This window comes from Globicephala melas, chromosome 16 (genome assembly GCF_963455315.2).
Source record: "Globicephala melas chromosome 16, mGloMel1.2, whole genome shotgun sequence".
Lineage (NCBI taxonomy): Eukaryota > Metazoa > Chordata > Mammalia > Artiodactyla > Delphinidae > Globicephala > Globicephala melas.
Genome location: NC_083329.1, coordinates 4,245,028 through 4,261,569, shown reverse-complemented (window position 1 = coordinate 4,261,569; position 16,542 = coordinate 4,245,028).

The following is a 16,542-nucleotide window of genomic DNA, read 5'->3' as shown; positions in this document are numbered from 1 at the left end:
GAAGGAGCCGCCGCCGAGGCCCGCTAGTTCCGGCAAAGTCATTTGCCTGCACACGTTAGGGATTCCAGCATCTTTGTGAAAGTACCGTGATTTTCTAGCGCCGCTTCTCCTTAGAAAGGGTGGTGACCTGGTGAGGAGAAGAGGTGAGGAGGCCAGCTGGTTAGACCCTGGGGATGAAACAGAGGGACTGCGATTTGCAGGGTTTGGTCCTTTGGCTGTGACACGTCCGTCCATTTGTCTAGCAGTTTAGTCCAAGTTAAAACTGAAGGCACAGCCTATGTTCAGAGCGACTTAGTGCACGATTATTTTCTTCCCTCTTTCAACCTGAGGGGCTCAAAGATAAATTGGTGCACACTTTGGGAAGAAGGTAGTCACATGACTTTCATCAGTTGTACGTGATTTTCAGACTTTTTGAAAAATTGTGAATGAAAATACCAGTGGCTCTCCCGGGTGTGGAGCTTTGCTGCTTACTTGAAAAGCCGTACCGTGAAAGGCGCGTTGCCCCTTCTTCTGCGAGCAGCATCTCCCCACTTTCTCGGTCCCAGGCAACCCCAAGTCACTGCCTGAAATGTGGCTCAGTAATTCTAACTCTGGGGAGTTGTGGGTCAAAACCACTATCTTCCCAGAGACATTCAGCTCTTACTGGTGAATCGGTTTCTGGAGAGTCCTACATTTTGGGAACCAGTTGTATTTCTTGATACCCAAACCAGGAAACTCAACCATTGACATAAAAATGAGGACCTTAGGAGAACATTTTTTTTTAAATGAGTTAATTAATTAATTTTTGGCTGCGTTGGGTCTTTGTTGCTGCACACGGGCTTTCTCTAGTTCAGGTGAGCGGGGGCTACTCATCATTGTGGGGCTTCTCACTGTGGTGGCTTCTCGTTGCGGAGCACGGGCTCTAGGCACGCGGGCTTCAGTAGTTGTGGCACGCAGGCTCAGTAGTTGTGGCTCACGGGCTCAGTTGCTCTGCGGCATGTGGGATCTTCCCAGACCAGGGCTCAAAGCTGTGTCCCCTGCATTGGCAGGCAGATTCTTAACCACTGTGCCACTAAGGAAGTCCCAGGAGAACACTTTTATAAAGTATTTATGATGGATCGTCTTATATTACTTTCATCCAGTCAGTGTATTTCTGTAGAACCTATTGGACACCCAGTGCTGTGCTTTTATTTCACGGAGATCCTGAAACTCTCTGTGCTGTGGATTCAATAAGTGTCTACACAACGGAATTCTTGTCTGGTAGCTGGATGAAGCCCGGGATGGCAAGTTCCACTCTTCAGCAGATGAGATTATTTAGGGCAGGACAAAGTCAAGTTAAATTTTTTTCTCTTTAGATTATCAAGTCAGCTTACCTACACGTTAGCTTTATATAACAGGCTTATATCACTAGCAGATCAATCTGAATATCTTCGAAACTAGGGGGAAACATCCCGTTTCAAGAGAACTTAAGAAAAAGCTTTTTTCCCTTTGACAGGCCTGTACGTCTCGTTTCATCGTCCACTGCTCTTACACAGGCCTTTTTTTTTTTTTTTTTTTGTGCAGTACGCGGGCCTCACACTGCTGTGGCCCCTCCCACCGCGGAGCACAGGCTCCGGACATGCAGGCTCAGTGGCCATGGCTCACGGGCCCAGCTGCTCCGCGGCATGTGGGATCTTCCCAGACCGGGGCACGAACCCGCGTCCCCTGCATCGGCAGGCGGACTCTCAACCACCGCGCCACCAGGGAAGCCCTTAAACAGGCATTTTTATGGACTGGTCCCTATGGCTGCCCTTAGCAGTCTTCTCATCCCTGGAAAGTGAGGGCAGAGAGAATGCACATCTCCCCCGCTCCTGGAGGGATCAACGGAACAGTGGAAGCAAAGGAGGAGAAAATTGGAAGGCATGTATGTGTCTTGGACAAAGTAATTTGTCTGGTGGCAGAAAAGGCTGACGGAGGAAACGCAGACTGAAGGCTTCCTGTGGGGGGGATGGAGTATGTCTCTTGGGAGGGAGAGAAGGCAACAGTGTGTGGGGGGTGACCCTGGCCCTGCCTCCATAGGATCTGGTCTTGGACAAACCTGTGTGGCCTCAGAGCAGCCCCCTCTTCCCTTCTCTGCAGAGTGGTCATGTCCAGCCTATGGATGTAGAGGAAATCGCTTAGAAAACCACACTGGCCTAAGCCAACGTGGCCTGAGATACAGTGAAGTCCAGGCGCGATGTCCTGGAAACACGGGGGTCCGGGAGACAGGGCTGTGTGTGCAGACTGCCGTCCTGCTTTTCTTTCCACTGGGCTCCTAATTTCCTGGCCATCTTTGACGTTTCAATGTGTGCCCGCGTCTTCTGTAGAAGCATATGAACTAGAGACCAACCAGAACTTTTTGATAACATGCAAGGGTTATTATTAAATAGAAGTTTTAAATAAAATGCAGAACAAAGAGGGCTGTGATGGGAAGAAAAAGCAGAACTAAGGGAGGAACACATTTCAAGTGTGACTTCAACGGCAGATTCGGGGTCTGGATGGTAACCTTGACCAGGCAGCCAGAAGGGAGCCTGCCCATGTCCGGCCCTGCTGGAGGGGAGCTGGAAGGCGCTGGTTCGCTCAGTCGCCTCAAAGTCCCAACGCCGGTGCACGCTGACAGAGGCCACGTTTGCTTTTGCATGAACGTTTTAGAGCAAGGCTGGCCACGAAGCACTAGGTCCTCTACTGAGCTCTCTCCACTTTCAGGGCTGACGTCCAGTCCCGTTTTAGAGGGACGTTTTGGCACAGCCCGCGGCCCAAATTCAGGCCCATGTTGGTTTTCCAGGATTGAAGGAACCCTCAGATCCCAGCACTACCGATGCCTGACGTGTCTAATCTCTGACACCCCGCCAGCTCAGGAAAGATTTCATAATTAAAAATGTAAAAATGTTAATTACCTGAAGATACTTCCTGATGGGTAGCACTAATCAGGAGGGAAATTGATGGTATTGAGACAGGGAAAATTATTAGATTAAGCAATATTCATGGGAAATGTATCTCATAAGAACTCTGTGTGCAGTCCTGCCTGTTTGGTGGTATTTCTACGTTATGTTTTTTGGTAGGAGGAAATGCACTAAACTAAAAGAGAATTTGATGAACTGCATTGGTCAGAAAGCAAGGTATGTCTTCCTGGTCAGAGAAGTATTCAGAGACTCAGCAATGATGCGGGGAGGAGTCGGAGGGAAGGACCGTACAGCTTTGATGCTCTTGTGGCCTCACGAGAGAGGGGTCTCGTGCTGGAATCTGGTGGGGGTCTTGCTGAAGGTCTTGGCTGGGCTAGTCGGTGAGTGGGTTGGATTGTGCCCAAGAAGGGTCTGTGGGCGCCTGTGCTCACATTAGGGGGGTGTTTCTCCAGCTGGTGTGTCCCTGGAACCTCAGAGGTGCATCGTCTGTCCTATCGGGTGCCCTGACTGCCTGGAAAACTTCTGTAAAGGTCCAGAGAGCAAATAGTTTCAGTTTTTCCAGGACTATAACTTCCGTCCCAACTGCTCAGCTCTGCTGAGATAGCTCCAAAGCAGTCGTACACAGTTCACACACAAACCGCATGGCTGTGTTCCAGTCAAACTGCATTCACAGGCACTGAAGTTTGAATTGCATACAATTTTTACGTGTGATGAAATAGCTTCTTCTTCTTCTTTTTCCATCATTTTAAAATGTAACATCTATCCTTAGCTCGTGGCCCGGATCAGGCCTGCAGACTGTAGTTTGCCAGCACTGGCTGTGTGAGACTATCTTAGAATCTTCATTGGCACATCTCCTCCTTGATCAGTTTCATGTATTTTAAACTCTAGAAATGGAACTTTCTGTGTTAGTTGAACAAAACCACAGCAGTAATGAGAAGGCAAGAACTGAGAAGTCTTGGTGGGTCCCAGGTGATAATTTAAGTTGAATAATAATTCAAGTCTCTTTTGAATTCTGGCATCTAAAAATTTTTTTTATTGAAATATAGTTGATTTACAATGTTGTGTTAGTCTCAGGTGTACAGCAAAGTGATTCAGATACATCTATAGATATATATACAGATACATATATTCTTCTTTAGATTTTTTCCATTATAATTATTACAAGATATTGAGTATAGTTTCCTGTGCTATACGGGGGTCCCTGTTGGCTGTCTAGTTTATATGTGGTAGTGAATTCCGGCATTCTGTCTGCTTGGTATGATGCACTGTTTAGACAAGAGCTTATGTGGATACTCATTCATTCAGTGATTTACGTTACGTACTCATTCATTGACAAAAGAGTCGAATGTCTCCTTGTGTATCAGACACAATGTGAGGCCCTTGGAGATGCAGCTGTAAGAAGGTTAGGCAAAGCCCCTCTGTCCTGGAGTTTACAGCCTAGGGAGGCCGACTGACATTTAGCAATACCTGCACAGATACCCATGTCATGATGAGTGTGTCACTGTTATTGTAGCAGTGCCTCACCTGTACCCCTTGCACCTTCCAGCTACCAGTGTCAGCCTGTCTGTCTGCTGGCTCTTCCCTCCATGCCTCCTCCCCCACCTGTGGGAAGCCCTGGGGGCTGCAGCAGGTGTGCACACCTGAAGTGCTGAGGAATCGATACCTCATTCGATCTCACCCAAGGACTTTAGGAGCAGGTGTATAGATACCCCAGCTCCCTTGCCCACTGAGTGGGGAAATGCTTCTGTTTTACGCCATTTCTTAGAGTTTCCTCCATGGTATTAATCTCTCATCCCCTACACTGGTCACTGGCTTGAAAACAGACAGACATGTGACAGCTTGTGATTAGCCTGTTGGATCAGAGAAGCAACATTTAAACTGAGTGCTGGCAGAAGAAGTGGGATCTAGCCCAGGAGGGTGCCAGGGGTGTACATGTGAGTGTGGGAGGACCCTGAGTAGGTGGAAAGAAGCCGGGGGGTCTGACCACCCACCTGGCTTGACACTGTGCCAGGTGAGGGGGTACTGAGACCCCTACTCTCATGAAGCCAGAGGTCAACTGTGGTCAGATTCCTAGAGGAAGAATCTCTGGGATGTGTCTTGATCTTTTAATTTTCATATTATCTTCTGATTCTCTCATTTTGCCCAATGACAAGCCCATGAGTGTTGGGAGGGAAAATATTCTATGTTTGTAGAGAATGAGCTGCAGGAAAGTTGAAGGAGCACAAAACCAGTGGGGCTCTGGGCTCTGGGCTCTTAGACCCCTGGCGTGTCTCCCTCTGTGATACTACCGATGGTGCCCAAGGAGGGAAAACCATCTTCTGCCAAACCGGGGATACCTGCGTACTGCGCAAAACCATTCAGAACACTCAGAGGTAGACCGCAGTCAAACCCATGGGGAATCCTACCACCCATTGGTAATGCTCTGTGTGCAGTCTTCTGCACTTTTTCTACAGACGCACATGGTAACACATATATGTGTTTTATACAAATAGAATCCAAGGAGATGGCTATTCTTCTGAAACCTATCTTTTCATTAGTATATGTGAACAATGTCTGTCAATAATTGGACATCTAATAATAAATCATAATAATTTCAGATGGGTGTACTGTATTCCAGGACATGGATATCCTGGGATGTATTTATACATAATTTTTGCTATTATAAACAAGGTTGCGACGAATAGCCATATATGTAAAGGTGGGCTGATGTGTCCAGCAATTCCCGTAGGCTCAGTGCATGGACTCAGAGCCTGCTCAGAGCTGCGTCCACATTAATTGATCCTCTAGTTGATCCTCCTCCTCCAGTTGGGTGTAAGGGTGCTCTGTCCCCATCCTTATCAGTTCCAGGTATCACACATTCTTTGATTATTAATAACGCGTAATAGTACAGCTTTTGAATGAGCTCAGTGTTCCTTTCCAAGCCCTGAGTTTGATGCTTTTCATGCATTGACTGTTTGGTTCCCTGTGGGTGGCAGAATAATGCTCTCCCAGAATGTCCATATCCTAACCCTCGAAACCTGTGAATATGTTACCTTTCATCATAAAAGTTTGCAGGGACTTCCCTGGCGGTCCAGTGGTTAAGACTTCACCTGCCAGTGCAGGGGCTGCGGGTTCGATCCCTGGTCGGGGAGCTAAGATCCCACATACCTCGCAGCCAAAATACCAAAAACCGTGAATCACAAGCAATATTGTAACAAATTCAATAAAGACTTTAAAAATGGTCCACATCAAAAAAAAAATCTTAAAAAAATAACAAACGGGACTTTGCAGATGTGCTTATGTTCATGATTCTGAGACAGAAAAATTATCCTGAGCCCAGTGTAATCACAAAGGCCCTTAAAAGGTGGAAGAGGGAAGCAGAAAGTCAGAGTTGGAGAGAGATTGGAAGATGCTCCACTGCTGGCTTTGAAGATGGAGGGAGTGTCGAGGAATGCAGGACCCTCTGGAGGCTGGAAAAGACAAGGAAACAGATCCTCCCCTAGAGGCTCTGGAAGGAACGCAACCCTGCTGACGCCTTGATTTGAACCCAGTGAGACTCTCTGGGACTTCGGACCTCCAGAACTTTAAGATAACAAGTCGGTGTTGCTGTAAGCCACTAAGTTTGTGGTACCTTGTTACAGCAGCAGTAGGAAACTAATACTGTCACGTGATGCCCTGGTGAAAATTCTGCTCTGATCCCCATTTTATAGAGCAAACTGAGGTTTGCTTACTGCAGTTAAGTTACGGGCCTAAATGAAAACAATAAGATTCTTTGTAATTTGCAGCACATCTAACAAGAGGCAAAGCTGCATCTGGGGTCCAGGTGTGTTTTTCTGAAAACGATTATCAAATAGACTTTAGGCTGTTTCCTGCTACCAGTCTGAGCGGCTAAAAATGTCATCTCATCATTCAAATTTGCATTTCTTCAACGTTATCTTTTCATGTTTATCGGCCATTTGGTTAATTTTCTACTCATACCCATTCCTATTGATTTGTAGGAGCTTTTCGTATTTTCAGCATAAAACCATTGTCCGTCAGGCAAATTATGAGTATATATTTTTATATACTCATAATATATTTATATATCATAATATATTTTTATATTTTTGTTGTTTATCTTTGTTTAAAGTGTATTTTCTTATATCAAAATTTTTTTAATTTCTTAATTTTTTATGGTAAAATGTGTCCATCTTTTTTTTTTTTTTTGCTGTACGCGGGCCTCTCACTGTTGTGGCCTCTCCCATTGCAGAGCACAGGCTCCGGACACGCAGGCTCAGCGGCCATGGCTCACGGGCCCAGCCACTCTGCGGCATGTGGGATCTTCCTGGACCGGGGCACGAACCCGCGTCCCCTGCATCGGCAGGCGGACTCTCAACCACTGTGCCACCAGGGAAGCCCCTGTCCATCTTTTTTTAATGGTTTATATTTTGGCATTATAATTTAAAAAGACATTTTCCACTCCAAGATTGTATAAATATCCGTGTTTTCTTTTAATAACTGAAGGGTTTATTTTTTATATTTAAATCTTTGACTCCTATGGAATTTATTTTGGTGCTAAGGGTCTAAATTAATTATTCCTTTCCCTTTTCTGAATTTCCATAAGTTCCTGGATCTGTGTCTCTAGTGTCTGTACTGTGATCCATTGCTCTGTCTTTCCTGCACCAGGACACATAGCCTTAACCCGGTCACTTGATGAGATCCTCCAATATATGAAAGGCCAGGGTCACGGTTGGGGGCATCAGATGTGCTGTTCCTATTGTCTTATTTTACATTTCCAAGTTATGAATAGTTTACACCTATGTCTCTTTGTATTGTGCTTTGTTGTTTCATTTTAATATATATTTTGTCTTATTTTTTTCTCTTCCTGTTTTTGTTTTTTGCCATAACAATCAAAATTTTTTTTTGTTAATTTAAAAAAAAGAATTCTTCTGGTAATTTAGAAGCTGTACATATTCATTTTCTAGGCACAGAGCAGCTACGCTCACTCTATTTTTAAAAAATTTAAAATAGCATCACTGGTTTGATTATTTGGTGGTTATGAAAATGATACATGACTATTAAAATTATCAGAAACTGTCTGAAAATGTAAAGAAGTGAAAGTCACCCATCATCATATCACCTGGAGAGGACTACTATTAGCAGTTTGTGGTATAATTTATAGACCGGATGTCTAAGTAACTCTCCATTCACGTTGTTCGGTGGTGTGTTTTGTTTCTGTAATAAATATCCAGGACGTCTTTCCATGCACATAAGTTAAACTACATCTCCATCCTTAAGAATAACATAATATTTTATTGTATTAATTTATCTATACTCGTATTGTTGAATGTTGAGTTTGTTTCCACCTTTTACTATTATAAACAATACTGCAATGGACATCCTGGTTCCATTGTTTCTTTACTGTGTGTTTTCAATTGTTTGGTCAAAGATGTTGATATTGGAATGGCTTCTGTCCTATGTTGCCAAATTACCATCTCAAGAGACTGTGCTATTTTGTATTTCCACCAGCAATATAAAAGCGTCTCATTTGCCCTACACCCGAATCAACTTGAGCTTTATTGGTCTTTTTGATCTTTGTCAGGTTGGGGGTTAAAAATGGTATCTCATTATTTTATCTTTAGTTATTTATTAGGGTGAACATCTTTTTGTATTATCCATGAATACTTCTTTACATTTTGAATTTGTATTTTTCTTTTTTTAAAAAAATTATTTATTTATTTATTTGGCCGCGCCAGCTCTTAGTCACGGCATGGGGGAATCTTCATTGCCGCGTGCGGGATCTTCTTTGCGGCATGCGGGATCTTTAGTTGCAGCATGCGGGATCTAGTTCCCTGACCAGGGACCCCTGCATTTGGAGTGCTGAGCCTTAACCACTGGACCACCAGGGAAGTCCCTGAATTTGTATTTTTTTTTTAATTTATCTATTTTTGTCTGCATTGGGTCTTCATAGCTGCGCGGGCTTTCTCTAGTTGTGACGAGCAGGGTCTACTCTTCGTTGCGGTGTGCGGGCTTCTCATCATGGTGGCTTCTCTTGTTGCGGAGCATGGGCTCTAGGCACATGGGCTTCAGTAGTGTGGCATGCCGGCTCAGTAGTTGTGGCTCACGGGCTCTAGAGTGCAGGCTCAGTAGTTGCAGCGCATGGGCTTAGTTGCTCCATGACATGTGGGATCTTCCCGGACCAGGGCTCAAACCCGTGTCCCCTGCACTGACAGGCGGGCTCCCAACCACCGCACCACCAGGGAAGCCGCCTGAATTTGTATTTTTCAACCAGGTGAAGAATGAAATGGTGTCAGTGGGTGTCCCTCCTGAATGACACTTTTACATCCAAGATCCCACTGCTGTGGGCGGGGGTGCTGAAGACAAGATGAGGAACCCACTCTGGAGCTTGTCGGGAGCTTAGCTGAGCTCTGCATCTGATAAGCCAAGCCTTCTTCCAAACGACGATTTGACCCTGGATTGTCTTCTTGGCTCTGATTTGGTACTTTCTGGAGATGCCATTTTTAGTACCATTTGCTTAGCTCCATCTGGCCATCTGAGAGTAGATTCATGGGGCTGCTTGGCCAAAATCTAGGATGCCAGGTTCCAGCTAAGATTGCCCAAAGCACAGCTCCAATTACTGCAAGAAAAGAGAACTGGGCAACAGTGACTTGTCTAAGATCATGTGTCTGGTGTGACAAAACCCATGCCTAGAACCCAGGTTTTCATTCTCTTTCTCTTAGGTTATGGTGTCACACCTTGGGACTGCCAATTTTCACTGCCTAATCGTTATCTCAAAGTCTGTGTTCTTAACCTCAGTCTTTCCCATGTTGCACTCATTCACTCACTCACTCAACAAATACTGCACGTGTGCCAGGCCACGCTCTAGCACTGGGTTTGAATCCAAGCTTCTTACTTCCTGATCCTGTTCAAGATACTTACCCATAGACCTCAGTCTCTTCATCTCTAGAGTGGGAGTGAATTTAAGAGCACCGTGTGCACCTCATAGAGTTTTGTGAAAATCAAACGCCATGATGAGGGGAGGCGCATGGCACATGCAGGATGAAAGCCAGCTTTTGTTTTTGAGAAGAATGACCTTGGCTACCTCATGGGGGAATACAGTGATATCTCTGCAAGTCTCCTTGAGGGCAGGCTGCCTCTATCTGCCTTCTCCTGCAGGAATGAACCCCTTCCTGTGGGGTCCTGATGAAGGGGCCACACACAGTGGTCTCCAAGACCCTCTAGCTATAGCATTCTTCAGTCCTATGAAATCTGGTCTCTGCTCTAAGTTGGGGTGATAGGGGCTTCCAAGTTCAAGTTCTGGCTCAAGAGACTCAGCAAGTGTCTTCTGGAGAAATCGGGACTATGGCTTGCTGTTTGTTTCCGGGCTACACACTAAAATTTGAGAGTAACTGAGCAACCGAGTTTGACTTTTAAATAAGTTATGCTGCTTCTCTTTCTCCCTCTGCCATCCCCAGGCTCAGTTCTCCCTCTTGTCCCAGGAGCCCACCCACCTGAAAATCAAAAGATGAGCTCCCTGCAATTCTGGGAGATCTGCTCTGATTGAAGACTTGCAGAAGAGCCGGGGTATCTGGGGTTTTGGAATAAAATTTCTTCTTCTGCCGACAACAGATCCGTGTCTAATCAACACCCTTAATTAAAAAAAAAAAACTCAGGTACTTAATTTGATTTGCTTATTTGCATAATATTGGAGGACAAAAGAAATCTGCTCCATAGCCTGCATTTCTGCTGCAGGCCAAGGGCTGCCCCCTTGTGATCTGCCCCATAATCGGGGCTGGCCTTGGGGGAGACAGAGGGTTCCCTCCTGTCAGTGCAGTTCAGCTTCTGGGGGTAGGGTCGGGGGCAGGGCTGCTCCATAAGTGAGAAGTTTCCAGAAATGTCTTTGTAGGAAAAAAGCTTTTGTCCCACATTTCAGTTGCTGGTTTAAAATGCCAGACTCTCTGAAAGTGGACCCCTTTCATCTATGTTGTGCCTGCAGTATAAATGGAATGCAATGTCAGGGGCTTTAGGGAAGGAGCTTGTTGGGGAGAGGCAGTGGGGATGCAGAGGGGGCACTGGAGGCAAGTTGCCTCCTTTCACATCCTCACAAGCCATGGGTGACATGTGCTGCTTCTGTTGGTCTATCTAGCTGTCCTCATTGGAGTGCCGTATAAGCTTCTAAGGGTAAATGTTCACAGCAGATTAATCTTAAGGACCAGATTTCAAAACCAAAAGGAATGGAAAGTTCCACTTGAACAGTATTGACTTCAAGCATCTGAGTTAAGTCCCACAGGGACCTACCTGCCCAGGACTCACCACCGGGTCTCAGGTCAGATGGCCAGGCAATGTACTTGCGGGCCAGCAGGGGGAGCCCCAGAGTCAGGAGGAGAGCCAAACAGGCAGGCAGCTTTCAGCACAGAACAGAGACTGTAAACTCAGGAAAAATTTATCTGCTGAAAAACAGGCAGCTTTAGGAATCTGCACAGCTATTTACATTATATATTCAACGCTGTTCAGAAATGAGGTAAAATCAGGCTATCAGAACTTTGAGCAAATGTTTGTGTCCATTCTATTATTTGTGTTTGATAAGACTATTTTTTCCCTCAAATGGTCTAAGTGATTGCTTAGAAGAGCTCCATTTCACGTCTTTTAATTTTGAATTATTCTCTTATCTGTAATAAAGCACCAGTCCAGCCCAAAATTAGTATTCTTGAAGAAAGGGCTTAATGAGCTAAAACATTTCTATCTGGGATAGGGAGAGCATCTTATCTTGCTTAAGTGTTTTAGAAGGAATTTGCAAGGCAAGAGGCAGAATATTTGGTACAACTAAGTGGAAAAAAAAAAAAAAAAAAACAACGTTGGCCTCTCCTCTTTTCCCGTGTGCAAAATAAGCGAGTTCACATGGCAATGCCTTTCTGTACAGTAAAGTTCAACATGAAGCCCTTGATACAGAACTTGGGCTTTTCATTTCAGGTGTGCTGGGATCTTTTATTAACAAGAGTTAAGGAAGAATATAGCTTTCTTTTTCCAGTTACCTTTCTGGCATCGGATGCTCTATAATAGATCATCGTCTGCAGCAGGCGACTTTGGAAATAGCTGACTATTAGCAACTTAATTGCCCTTGAATATACAGTGCACACTTGTGCGGAGTGTTCATGGAGAAGGCTGCCAACAGACAGTGAAATTAGAAAAAACGGCCTCTTGGGTTACATCTGTACTGAAGTTTTAAAGAAGGAATAAAAGAAGATGTGGCTGTTAATGGAAGTTTTAGCAGGAGTTTCACAACTGTCACTCCATTTCAGGCACCTACTAGGGTTCTCGCTCTTTGTTAAAAGCTAGTTAGTATCTAGTGTATGGATAAACAGGTACTCTGAGTATCATTATCCGAGGATCTGTTAGTCCACTGACTTTTTGAATTATGGATGTAAGAAAGGTCTTTAAAATATACTATTTGAGGGCTTCCCTGGTGGCGCAGTGGTTGAGAGTCTGCCTGCCGATGCAGGGGACACGAGTTCGTGCCCCGGTCTGGGAAGATCCCACATGCCGCGGAGCGGCTGGGCCCGTGAGCCATGGCCGCTGAGCCTGTGCGTCCGGAGCCTGTGCTCCGCAACGGGAGAGCCCACAACAGTGAGAGGCCCGCGTACCGCAAAAAATAAAATATACTATTTGATAGTAATGGTTTCATAAGAAAGGATACTTATTACACGTGTTTTATAAAGTTCTGAGAATTATGTCTGGGCTTAAAAGTCACTACATGCAGCAAGGCCTCAATTATATAACATGTTAGATTTTGAAACCGAGTATCCAGAACAATGCAAGTTGGGAATTTGAACAGCCAGATGTGTGAGGTCCATTTATACCCTCAGCAGCCCCAAGTTGATAGCCTGTCTGTAGTGGGATAAGTAAATGCAAACATATTCATTTGGGTAAACTATAAAAAAAAGTTAATTTAGAAGGCTGGTCAGTGTGCAGATGTTGACAGAAGATATTAAGTGAGATTACTGTTCTGCCTAGGCTATTAAATGGTAATGGTGTTGGCCATGGGTAGTTATGGGGACTAACAAAGTAATATTGTAATTCTAATAAATATCCAAGGACGTGGAAACTGGGAGTGAAAAGGAAGAATGGCTTGAGCCAGGAGGCAGTTGAGCTAGAGACGGTTTCAACAGCTGAGTCGATCATTCATTTTGTAGAAAGAAATCCTTGTTATGCTTCAATTAAAAAAACTTTTTTTCCAAATTAGCATACAATAAAATTGGTTTTTTGAGTGCGTACGTCTATGAATTTTAACACATTGTATAGATTCCTGTAACCACCACCACAATCAGGATTCAGAGCAGTTCCATTACCCCCCAAAGCTGCTTCCTGCCCTTCCGGAAAAGTCTTACCCTCTTCCTCTCTTAACCCTGGAAAGCCACGGATCTGCTCTCCATCCCTATAGTTTTGTCTTTCTCTAAAAGGCAAATGAATGGAGTCAAGCAATATGTAACCTTCCGAGACTGACTTCTTTCACTCAGGAAAGTGCCTTTAAGAGTCATCCAGGATGTTGTGTACACTAGTAATTTTTTCTTTTTTATGTTTGGTTAGTAATTGATTGTGAATATTGCATGGTTTGTTATTCATTCATTAGTTGAAGGACTTTAGTGTTGTTTCTCGTTTTTGGTGTTTATGAATAGAACTGCTATAGACATTCACATACAGATTTTTAAAAATTATTTTTGGCTGCGTTGGGTCTTCGTTGCTGTGGCGGGCTTCTCTAGTTGCGGAGAGCGGGGGCTACTCTTCGTTGCAGTGCGTGGACTTCTCATTGCGGTGGCTTCTCTTGTTGTGGAACACGGGACTCTAGGCGCGGGCTCAGTAGTTGTGGCATGTGGGCTCAGTAGTTGTGGCTTGCGGGCTCTAGAGCTCTGGCTCAGTAGGTGTGGCGCATGGGCTTAGTTGCTCCGTGGCACGTGGGATCTTCCTGGATCAGGGCTTGAACCCGTGTCCCCTGCATTGGCAGGTGGATTCTTAACCACTGCACCACCAGGGAAGTCACCACATACAGATTTTTGTGTGAATATAAATTTTCATTTCTCAGGAGAAAATATTTAAGAGTGGATATTAAGTGTATGTGTGAGTTTATAAGAAACTTTCAAACTTTCCAGCATGGTTGTACCATTTCGCATTCCCAGCAGCAATGTAGATGTCCAGCTGCTCAGTAGTGTCAGGAATTTTTACTTTATTTAAATTTTATTTTTGCCATTCTAATAGGGGTATAGTGTTTATTGTCATTTACATATGGTCTTTAGTAAAGTATCTGTTCAAGCCTTTGCCCATTTTCTAACTGGATTGTATTTTTTTACTCTCAAGTCTTGGGAATTTGTATGTATCCTGGATCCAAGTCATTGTTGGATATGTGATTTATAAGTATTTTCTCCCAGTCAGTATTTTTTTTTCATTCCCTTAAAAGTGTCATGCACAGAGCAAACATTTTAAATTTTGATTAAGTCCAATTTGTCAGGTTTTTTTCATTTATGGATTGAGCTATTGGTGTCATGTCTTAAGAAGTCTTTGCCTAACCCCCAAATTTTCTCTTATGTTTTTTTCAACAAGTTTCAGTTTTATGTTTTACTTTTAGATCTGTGTTCCATTTTGAATGATTGATGGTATAAGTTGGGAGATTTAGGTCAATGTTTGTTTTGTTTCGTTTTGCCTATGAATGTGTCCAATATAATTTGTCTTTCTACCTTTGTCAAAAATAATTTGACCATATTTCTGTGGGTCTATTTTGGGTTTAATATTGTTCCATTGATCTATTTTTCTTATCTCTTATCAATACCACACTGTTTTGATTACTATAGTTTTATAGTAAATCTTAAAATTGGGTCGTGTGTTTTCTCTGATTTTTTTCTTTTTCAAAATTATTTTTTCTATTGCAGTTTCTTTGCCTTTCCACAGACATTTTAGAATTAGCTTGCTTATGTCTTAAAAAAAAGATTCAGTCAAGATTTTGTTTGGAATTATATTAAATTTAGAGATCATTTTGGAGAGAATTGACATCTCCTCTATGATGACTCTTCCAATCCATTACATGTTATGTCTCTCTGTTTATTTAGGTATTCTTTGCATTATTCCATCAGCATTTTGTAATTTTTAGATTCTGTACAGATTCATGTGTAGATTCAGTATATGTTTTGTTAGATTTATACGTAAGTATTTTATTTTGAAAGGAACTACTGTGTTTTTCACATTTAATTTTGATCTCCAATTTTTCATGATTTGATTTCCAATTGTACTTCACGTAGAAATACAATTGATTTTTTGTGTGTGTATGTGCGTTGACCTTGTAGTTTGAGAATTTTCTAACTTCAGTTACTTGTTTTAAGAGTTTTGGGCTGTGTGTGTGTGTGTGTGTGTGTGTGTGTGTGTGTGTAATCCTTTGGGTAGTCTATGTAGAAAATCATATTGCCTGTGAGTAGGTACAGTTTTATTTCTTCCTTTCCAATCTGTGTATCTTCTGTGTTAGTCTACTCAGGCTGCTATAACAAAACACCACAGACTGGGTGACTTAACAAAAAGTTATTTCTCACAGTTCTGGGGGCTAGAAGTCTAAGAGCAAGGTGTCATCAGGGTGGGTGTCTAGTGAGAGCTTTTCCCTTGGGTTGTAGAGGGCCTCCTTGTGTGTGCTCACATGGCGCGTCTTCAATGTCCAAAAGAGAGAGAGAGGTCTTTGGTGTCTCTTTTCATAAGGATATTAATCCTATCGGGTTGGGGCCTCACCCTTATGACCACATTAAACTTATTTACTTCATTAGAGGCCCTGTCTCCAAATAGAGCTACACTGGGAGTTAAGGCTTCAACATACGAATTTTAGGGGAACACAAGCATTCAGTCCACAACATCTCTTTCTTCCTTTCTTTCCCTTCCTTCCTTCCTTCCTCCCAATTTTATTGATCTTTTAAAAAAACCCATCTTTTTGCTCCATTGATTTTTTTTCCTATTATTTTCTTCTTTACAGTTTCACTTACTTCTATCCTTATTTTTACTATTTCCTTCCTCTGCTTGCTTTGGATTTATTTTACTCTTCTTTTTTCTAGTTTTTTAAAGTCAAAGCATAAATTATTGATCTGAGGCCTTTTACATTTTCTAATATAAGCATTTAATGCTATAAATTTCCCTCTGATCCACTCCTTTAGTGCTATAAAAAGAGGGTAAACACTAGGAGGTCAAGTCATTTCCAAGAAATCAAATTTCAAGCTGCTTTTTTTCCTGCCAATGAAATTAAAAAAAAAAACCCTCACATTGGGTACCTACAGGATTAGGCTGGAGAAGGGTCCAGCATCCGTCAGATGTCCTGTACTATGTATCTGTGTTTCTATGGCATAGTGGTAACCTTGAGTTTCGAAGAAAAGGTTAAATAATAGCCTATAGTTTCTGTTTGCTATGTCATGGAATAAATGCTTAACACATTTTAGAATGAGCTCCGTCCGGTCCAGAGAGCGTCATCGATTTGACTGACTGAGTTCATGATTCAACACCCCTCATGGCTAGTGACTGGCGTGTTGCCGTGCTTCAGTCAGAAGACATTTCAGACCCATTAGAGCTCCCAAGAGGACTCCCATTTGTGAGAATTTTTCGGAAAGAAATCCAAACTCTACATAAAATTCTATTTCAATAATGCATTTAAGAAGAAATAATGCATTTA